Source organism: Mus pahari, chromosome 14 (assembly GCF_900095145.1).
Source record: "Mus pahari chromosome 14, PAHARI_EIJ_v1.1, whole genome shotgun sequence".
Lineage (NCBI taxonomy): Eukaryota > Metazoa > Chordata > Mammalia > Rodentia > Muridae > Mus > Mus pahari.
In genome coordinates this window covers 79,441,242-79,450,697 of record NC_034603.1, presented here as the reverse complement: position 1 = coordinate 79,450,697, position 9,456 = coordinate 79,441,242, and the positions used below count along the sequence as shown (strand labels likewise).

The window sequence follows — 9,456 nt, the reverse complement described above, 5'->3', positions numbered from 1 at the left end:
CCCCCTCTCTCTTTCCATTTCTATTTTGAGCACAGTTTAGGGTCCTCTAAAATACATGTTCACTGACTGGCTTCTCAGACTCCAGTTTCATCCTGATGATGGTTGCCTCATGACTTACCTATGCCACACTCCATTTCAACAGTCTGGCAGCTCTTTGTTATAGACTTAGACAGTTGCTCGGATTTTTGTGTGCCTCCCATATTTTCCTGCTATCAGTCCAGTGCTCAGACTTACTTAGAAGTCTTCAGCCACACCCAAGCTTTCCAAGTGAGTTGAAGCCCTTTCTTCCTGTCGCCTGCTGGTCCTCAACAGAGAATAAGTTCCCATCAATATTTCCCCCACCCCCAGTGTTTAGGGAATCAACACCAACAAAAATAAATCAATCCTTAGATTATTATATTTTGCAGTGGGTTCTGAGGACACTTTGACTATGTCTCTAATGACACAGATATTTGTGTGAAGACTATCAGATCTGATTTAGTTTTGATCCTGTGACTTTCTGCCTAACTCTGTGTCTTATCTGTTCAGTTCCAAGCTCGCCATGGAATTCTCTCACGAGAATTCTCTCACACTCTGCCACAAGAAAGTGTGTGATACAACTGTCATTTAATTATGAAAACAGTCACTCCAGTAAATGCCATTTGTCCATTAAAAAATATGTTAACCCTTCTGTTAAATATAGTTTGTGTTTCTACGTGTCCCTTATGTACATATGGTTGATTAGAACAACATTTAAGCTCTCAAACCCCATTGGCTCTCAGTTTTGCAATGATGTAGTCCTATTTAATTATCTTTTACTGGGGAAAATACATAGCTTACACTTGTTTTGTTTAAACATTTTTCACAACAAATTTCATTTATAGGTTGTGGTAATCCTTTATGAGGTTTGGGTAGCAAAGGTAATTTCTATGTCCTGTGTTATTCAAGATATTGTCACTAAGCTTACAATCATATGCTGTCTCTGTAATGGATATCCCTGATTCACAAAACACATATACTGTGCATCATTTCCATAGAGGACGAGATGAATTACTATGACTAAACTCATAACGTGTAATTATAATCAAGTGAATGCTGGGTGAGTAGGATTGGAGGTGGGACATGATCATTGAATGGAATGAATTATACTGCTTACAAAGAAATGCCTGGGCTGGAGAGATGGCTCAGCAGTTAAGAGCACTGACTGCTCTTCCAGAGGCCCTGAGTTCAATTCCCAGCAACCACATGGTGGCACACAACCATCTGTAATGGGATCTGACACCCTCTTCCGGTGTGTCTGAAGACAGAGAAAGTGTACTCATATACATAAATTTGTATTGACATGGATGCATGTGCACACAGGCACACACACACACACACACACACACACACACACACACACGTGTGCTCATAGAGGGGGTAGGGAAATGGAGAACAGCCAGGGCTCCAATCTGATAGAAATGAGTGGGGAAACTTGCTTGGAATACTATTTATTTCTTCTTTCCCTTATTATCTTTGTGGGTTTTATAAATTGTCATAGACCAGCAATAGCAACTGACAATACAACTTTAAGCAACTGTCCTAGCTTTGTAAAGAATGGAGCTGCATAATACTTCTATAAAGAGTTTGTGTTGTCGGGCAGATCATGTAAAGCATTGGTGCCTAGGCATTTCCAAACCTTTCTCAATGATCTGGACCTGCATGGGTGGGTATTCATCAGCAAAGCACAACTCTAGAGAAGACACTGTGCCAAAGTTAACTCAATAGCTTAATCTTTTCTCTTTCTTGACAAGTTATTCTTTAGCTTTAGCCAAAGCTCTGTTAAGAGTGCCCAACATACTATGTATACATGAATTTCCATTAGGATGCATTGGCCAAATTTCTCACTGAGGCTCCTGAATGACAATTTATTACTAGGGCAACAAGGTACTGGGTGTGCTGTTATCATTGTCATGAATCATTAGTAGAGTAACAATCATGACGAAATATGCGTGACATGAGTATCATCCATTGCAGCCACCAAGAGTCCTTAGCATAGCTACACTATGGCTCATGTCAGTATCTCTCAAGAACACACAGAGCAAGCATCTACTTCTTGGTTTTTCAGGCCAGATTTGTGGTGAAGCCTTCCTAGTTTTCTTTCCTCGAAAACAGCAAGGACATTGCAGTCTCCAAAATGACACTTCCTCAGGATACTGGCACTCCTGTGCTAGAAGGTGTTTAGAAAATCCTTCCTACCTCCAACTTCTTTGCCTCTTACTGGCTTCTGTGTATCACAAGTCCTTGGTCCTGAACTCACTTGGAGTGAGAGAGGGAATCCTTTTGCCCTTGAGCAGAAGAGAGCTTTCTCTCCCTGCCTCCTGCCCTCTGCCCAGGCCTTGAAGCAATCCATCTGCCTATGTCTGTTGAGGAGGCACCCGGCCTCTGGGGCTGAACCAGTGGGGTCAAATAATGTTCTCACCAGTTAGCATAATTAACTCCAACCACCCGTCTGTTGCAAAGTCTGGTGCAGCCAACACAAGCAAGAGGAGGCCAAGAAGAAATTTCTCCTCATTATTAAACCTAAATCTAAGCACTTGTCTGTCTGTAAAAACAGAGCAACCGAGGAAAACTGAAACCAGTGCACGGGGTCTGAGGTTTCAATAAATGTCAGGGAGCGTCAAGTCTGTTTGGATTGCAAATTATTGCTGGCTGAGGGTCTCACTGTTTTACAGCTGAAGATTGCTGTCATGGGGGGGGGAGGAGGGAGTCGGGGGGTGGGGAGAGCCGCTCACATCACAGCCAGAGGGAAACAGAAGTTACCAGATACTATAACAATCATAAAACATTACAAGAGGGATGTTGGCTTTTGCTAAATTTAGTCTTTCCTTAATGCACATCCCGGGGAAACAACAGTCCGCAGCACTCGGCCCCTCCCCTTGGGTGGATGAGGTGTTAGATTCACCAGTGGTTGAGAGCACAAATCTCCACTTTATCCATTCCGAACTTTACCCCCTCCCTTCCCTTTATTGAGCCACTTTGAACATCTGAGAGCGATAAAGAGGCCTAAATGTTTCAAGGTGCATTAATACCTTACTACATGTCCTAGAGAAACACACGCCAATAATTCCTGTAGTGGTTAAGGCTATTTCTCAAATGGATTAAACGAGTGAGCAATTACTGACTAAAACAAGTGTCAGGCGAGAGCTTTTCAATCTGCTCAGGGACATACACTGTTCAGCTTTTTATTGCTGCATACTTCAGAGTTTCGAGAGGATGTGTGGTTTCTGGGGCATGCATCAAAGTTCACCCATGTTTCTGTTTGTTTCTTACACCCAGAGTATTGAAGACCTCCTATGCGCCAAGTACTGTGTCAGGTGCATTGAAAACTAAAAGAACGAAGGCCTCCATTCTCCCTAAGAGTCAAATGCAATTGTTTTAACCAAGAGTCTTTTAGTTTCTAGTAACTAAAAAGAAAATTTACTTTAGGTTATCTGAAAGCCAAGTAGAGAAAAATCATTTTAAGGTAGAATGGTATTCGTTGACCCAAGAGAGAAAACACAGCAGGGCTCATAAAAAGACCTAGTAGTTGGCCTTAGGATACTATGAGCAATGGAACTATTTTCTTAAAATCTCTACTCACAAACGTTCTCCACTGTGGGTCTCTTAAAGGTATGCTCTAACCCTTGCTTTATTCAGCTTTCTAGCATTTCTGGCTCTTTCCTTGAGTATACGAGAATGAAAAACATTTTTGTCAAACAATAATCCCACTTCTATTCCCAGCTGTGGTAACTTCCGTCTTGGAACTTATTGAAGAGAGAATTGGATTACTTCGATCTGGGTCCCTGTACCTGCTCATCAGATTATAGGAGTCAGAATCTGAGAAGGGAGGCTCACATTCAAGCTGCCCATGTCTGGATCCTATTGATCATGCTCCTGTGTTAACACATGTGTCTTTTAAAGTACCACCAGAGCGAGTTCACAGCTTTTGGATGTTACATAACCGTTGAGTGAGATCTTCAAGAAAGATGGAGTTAGCGGGCTAGTTAGTGCCTGGAGAAAACTCCAAGGAGAAAAGAAATGTTAATTGTGGTTTCTGCTCCCCTGCTGCTGGATTTGTGAGGTCATTTGATAATAGCGTGAAGGCACCTTATAATTTTATTTTCTGGAAAGTTCTTAAATGTATGTACCAAGAGCACCCAGATATTGACTGCTACTGCTGTGGTGCTCAAACTCATAGTGGCCCTTGACATAGAATGGGGTGGTAGAATCCTGATTATGAAACTATGAGTAAAATTATCTCCTTGTAGAAGAGCCTTCCTCACTGGGCAGCACCATTGCCTAGGTAGATGGTCCTGGGTTAAGTAAGGAAGATAGCTAAACCTAAACCAGCCAGAAAAACAGCAAGCACCTCCATGGTCTCTGCTTCATATTTTTGCATGAGTTCCTATCTGGACTCCTCTCAATAATGACCTGGAAGCTGAAAATCAACCCCTCTCCTCATCTTTGCTGCTTCGGGTTAGAGCATTTCAGACTGTTTTGACATAGCATCGTGAATCAAACTGGAACTCCTCTGAGCAGCGCTAAGGTGAAGACCAAGTACTTAATTCAATGGGTTTTGAGGGTGGGAATTTAGGTGAGTAAGATGCAAATGGCTTGATGTGGGCTTTGATTCTCAGTGATGTTGGGGATTAGTGTCAGGACATAACACCATGTTGATGACTGTTTATTGGTGTTAAGCAGATGAAGGCATTTTAAACAAGGAATTTGGTTGGCAAGACAAACAGTTCTCCAAAACCCAGCTGAATGATGGTTGTTGTATTGTGTGATTCCAATACTTTTCTGCTGCTCTCCCCCATACTGTGTGTGTGTGTGTGTGTGTGTGTGTGTGTGTGTGTGTATGTATGCAAATGTGGATGTAAATGTATGTAAAGTCCATAGTATAGCCTCCGGTGTTATTCCTCCTTGTGGTCTACACTTAGTATTTTTTAAGAGTGCCTCTCTTACCCTTTGGACACTCATCAAATAGTCTAAGCTAACTGCTAGGCAGCCCTGGGATCCTCATTTCTTTATCTCCCCAGAACTGGGATAAAGAGTCTATGTGGGCACACCTAACTTATTTTGATGTGGATCCTGAGAATTGAACTGGATCTTCATTGGTTTGGTGGTAAGCACTTTATTCCCTGAACCATCCCCCAAGCACTATTCCTGACCCATTTTTGGTCTTCAAATCTGAACGATAGATTTGTCTGCACAATCTCACCAGCCCTCTTTCACAGTTATCCTTAGCAATGACCACGGTTTTATAATTTGCTGGGTGGTCACACTTCAGCACAAGAAGTTCCCAAGAGCATGGAAAATCCAGGCGGTGCACACCGTGGGGGGGGGGGGGGAACCTGAGGGTTTTGTATGTTCCTAATCAGCATCTTGTTTGAAGCCAAACAGGTCTGTTACTCTATCCCAAAGTGTAGCGAATTCTCTAACAGGGAAAATGAATACCTCCCTCTCTACCTCCTCTACAAAATAATCTTTGCTTGATAAACACTGAAAATAAAATTTAAAAAAAAAAATGACAGGGGAAAAGGTGTAGGCTCGAGTGGAAATATATTTACATGCCTTAACATGCACAGAGTGGTAAATTTAAAAAGCTATAAATAAGGATTTCGCACCAATAATCTCCCAAGAAGGCCCCTCACTTTCCCCCTATGGCAAAGAAATGCTGCCAAGTTTCCCTTCTTCGATATTCTTGAAAGGGTCTCAATTTTGACTCAGAGGTACGCTACTTTAGTGCTTGTGGAATATTGCTCAACATGCCAAGCGACCAAATAGAGAGAGCTGATTGTGTGGTGTGTGGTGGACCCTTTAGGGTGAGTCCTCAGTTGGGTGAGCTACCATTCAGCATCTCCAAGACACACTGTACTTTCCTTATGGGCTCCTCCTGTACCTCAATGTCCTGATGTTTATCCACAAAGAAATAAACGATTCCCTTTTTTCTGACCTGGAATAATATGGAAGATGCCATCAAGGGATTTAAAAGTTTCCCTACGGTCCCAATTTATTTGTAGCAGTTGATAAGAAGGAATTACATTAAAACTCAGAAGAAAGCAAGTGGTCTTCAGTCATAGCTTTTCACTGGAAATGTTTTCCATGCCACTGCATCCTTTATGTCTCTAATCACCAGTTATTTCTTTTATTTTTTTTTTATTACCTCATAATAGGTATTTGGCATATTATCTCATGAAACTAAATTCAAGTTCTAGTGCTCATAGGGAACTTGGAAAAGAAAAGAATAAACCAGATGGCGATGCAGAGACAGCTTGGGAAAGTATCTGCCTTGCAAGCCTAGGGGCTCAAGTTCAGGTCATCTGTATGTACTTAAAAACAAGGTTGGTTGTACACCAATGATGGAGTTAAGGAGAAAGGAAGAATCCATGGAGCTTGTGGTTGGCCAGTATAGCCTGGTCAATGAGCTCCGAGTACAGTGGGAGAACCTGTCTCAAAAAGTAAGTGGTAGAACAATTAAAGACGATAGCCAGCACTGATGTGTGGCTTCTAGGAGCTTGTACACACAAATCCATATAACACATACACACACACACACACACACACACAGAGAGACAGGGAAAGATGAGAGGGAGAGACAGAGAGACAGAGATAGAGAGAGAGAGAGAGAGAGAGAGAGAGAGAGAGAGAGAGAGAGAGAGAGAGAGAGTGCTAAATGAGGGGGCAATGACCATTATTAATCAAACACTATGCTGTGCACAGTAATATGTACATTTTTGAAACTGAGGGGTTTTTTTTTGACCCCAAACTTCTCTATGAAGTCTCTGTAATTTTCTAGAGGAGAGAGTTCAGAAAAGGCTTAAACAAATTAGTCAGTAGCAAGTTGTACTTCAACAATGACTTTAATTGCTTCCTCTTTTCCAACACCTCACCCTGCAAGCACGGTGCCCTGCATCAAACATCGTATTTTATCAGCACAATGATACTCAGCCTGCATAGAGAAATCTAGATACATTGACATCATGAAGAAAAGTCACTTGCTTGGATATCGAGTGCGTTACTTGCCAACCAGTAGTCACTGCATTCTGTGTATGCATTCAACATGGGCCAGGCCTTTCAGTCACCTACTCAGTATTCACTGCTCTTCAGTGGTTGGCTGCCAGACAGCATCAGTCAACTTTTCAAAGGATGCCAAGAATTTCTGTGCATTCAACAGTCTTTCAGCAAGTCTTTATTGAGTCTTTATCAGTCAGAAGTTCTGGCCAACAAAGAGAACTTACTGCAGATGGTACAAATGAAAAGATTTTAATGAACGGTCTACTTAATGATATGTGGGCAGAGTGACAAGGGAAGACATAGCATCCCCAGGGTAGAAGGGTTGGGAAAAGGGATTCCTTGTATCAGAGCAGAATTTCAACCCCAGAAGAGGAGGGTACCTGGCCAGAGAGCTGGTTTGTGGACGAATACTACTAGGTCTGAGGTCGTGTTGGGGGTGGGGAAGAAAGAGCACTGGCCTTTCCCCTGCCTCTAATCACCATCTCCACGTAGCATTTCTTGGGCTGAAATCACAGAGAATCTACCTGGCAAGAGACTCTGAGCACTGTATTCTAATCCTTAGGCCACAGCAAGGCAGAGAAGAGTCGGAGATGGATCTGGGGTGATAGGACGATAAAGGGGTACTCTTCTATGTGTCCACCAAGCTCCTAGCTTCAGTGTGAGCAGTGTGGGGTGGAAAGCAGTGGTCTTGAGACAGGTTCTCTATGTATAGAATTCAGGCTACAGTGAAATATAGTAGTCAAAAAATCAAGAGGGCTGGAGAAGTCAAATGTGCTGCTACCATACAGAAAAGGTTATGAAACTTTGAAATACATGAAAGGGGAGATTAATGGCCATTAGAGGTACTTCCCTTCTCTGATAAAGAATACATATCCAAGGAAATGACAATGTTGTTTCATTGACATAATGGATAAAAATGTATATGCTCTCTCACTTGAGAGGAGGGAGGGAAGGAGTTGGTAGGAAACCTCTACTTTGGCTCGTACACAGCACTCCCTAGCAGGTCAAGGATGGAGACAGATGAGATTCTCTGTATCTTGGGCTCTACAAAACAGGAAAGTCATCGGCCTTGCAGTCATGGAGAAGGTGAAAACAAGCAGGCTGCCAGTCTCAAAAGATTCAAAGTCCAACATGGCAACCCTCAAGGACCAGCTGATTGTGAATCTTCTTAAGGAAGAACAGGTCCCCCAGAACAAGATTACAGTTGTTGGGGTTGGTGCTATTGGCATGGCTTGTGCCATCAGTATCTTAATGAAGGACTTGGTGGATGAGCTTGCCCTTGTTGACGTCATGGAAGACCAACTAAAGGGCGAGATGATGGATCTCCAGCATGGCAGCCTCTTCCTTAGAACATCAAAAATTGTCTCCAGCAAAGACTATTGTGTAATTGCAAACTCCAAGCTGGTTATCATCATCACAGCCGGGGCCCGTCAGCAAGAAGGAGAGAGCCGACTCAATCTGGTCCAGCGAAATGTGAACATCTTCAAGTTCATCATTCTGAACATTGTGAAGTACAGTCCACACTGCAAGCTGCTTATTGTCTCAAATCCAGTGGATATCTTGACCTACGTGGCATGGAGAATCAGTGGCTTTCCCAAAAGCCGAGTTATTGGAAGTGGTTGCAATCTGGATTCAGCTCAGTTCCATTACCTGATGGGAGAAAGGCTGGGGGTTCACTCACTGAGGTGTCACAGCTGGGTCCTGGGAGAACATGGCGACTCCAGTGTGCCTGTGTGGAGTGGTGTGAACGTTGCCGGCATCTCCCTGAAGTCTCTGAACCCAGAACTGGGCACTGATGCAGACAAGGAGCAGTGGAAGGAGGTTCACAAGCAGGTGGTGGACAGTGCCTACGAGGTGATCAAGCTGAAAGGTTGCATATCCTGGGCCATTGGCTTCTCTGTGGCAGACTTGGCCGAGAGCATAATGAAGAACCTTAGGCAGGTGCATCACATTTCTACCATGATGAAGGATCTCTGTGGAATCAATGAGGATGTCTTCCTCAGTGTTCCATGTATCCTGGGACAAAATGGAATCTCGGATGTTGTGAAGGTGACACTGACTCCTGAGGAAGAGGCCTGCCTGAAGAAGAGTGCAGACACCCTAAAGTCTTCCCAGTGTCCTAGCACTTCACTGTCCAGGCTGCAGCAGGGTTTCTACAGAGACCACACCCTTCTCATCTGAGCTGTGGTCAGTACAATGGTATTGAGGTGGTGTGGGGAAACATCTCAGTTCCCACAGCTCTGCCCTGCTGCCATGTGGTACTTGTNTAGTGGTAACCTGGTTAGTGTGACAGTCCCACTGTCTCCAAGACACACTGCCAACTGTGCAGGCTTCAATTACCCTGTGAGCCTGCTGCGTTGCTGCCCTGTGCACCTTCACCAAACATGCCTAGGCCAATGAGTTCCCAGTCAGTCATAACCTGGCTCCAGCGTGTATGTC

General features: G+C 43.5%; 1 pseudogene across 1 annotated transcript; it reads left to right on the top strand.

Annotated features, from left to right (window-relative positions):
* The first annotated feature begins 8,133 nt into the window (after nt 1-8,133).
* On the top strand, nt 8,134-9,198 carry LOC110331887 (annotated as a pseudogene). The gene has a single exon (XR_002381024.1). The product of XR_002381024.1 is annotated as an L-lactate dehydrogenase A chain pseudogene (transcript).
* The last annotated feature ends 258 nt before the right edge of the window (nt 9,199-9,456 follow it).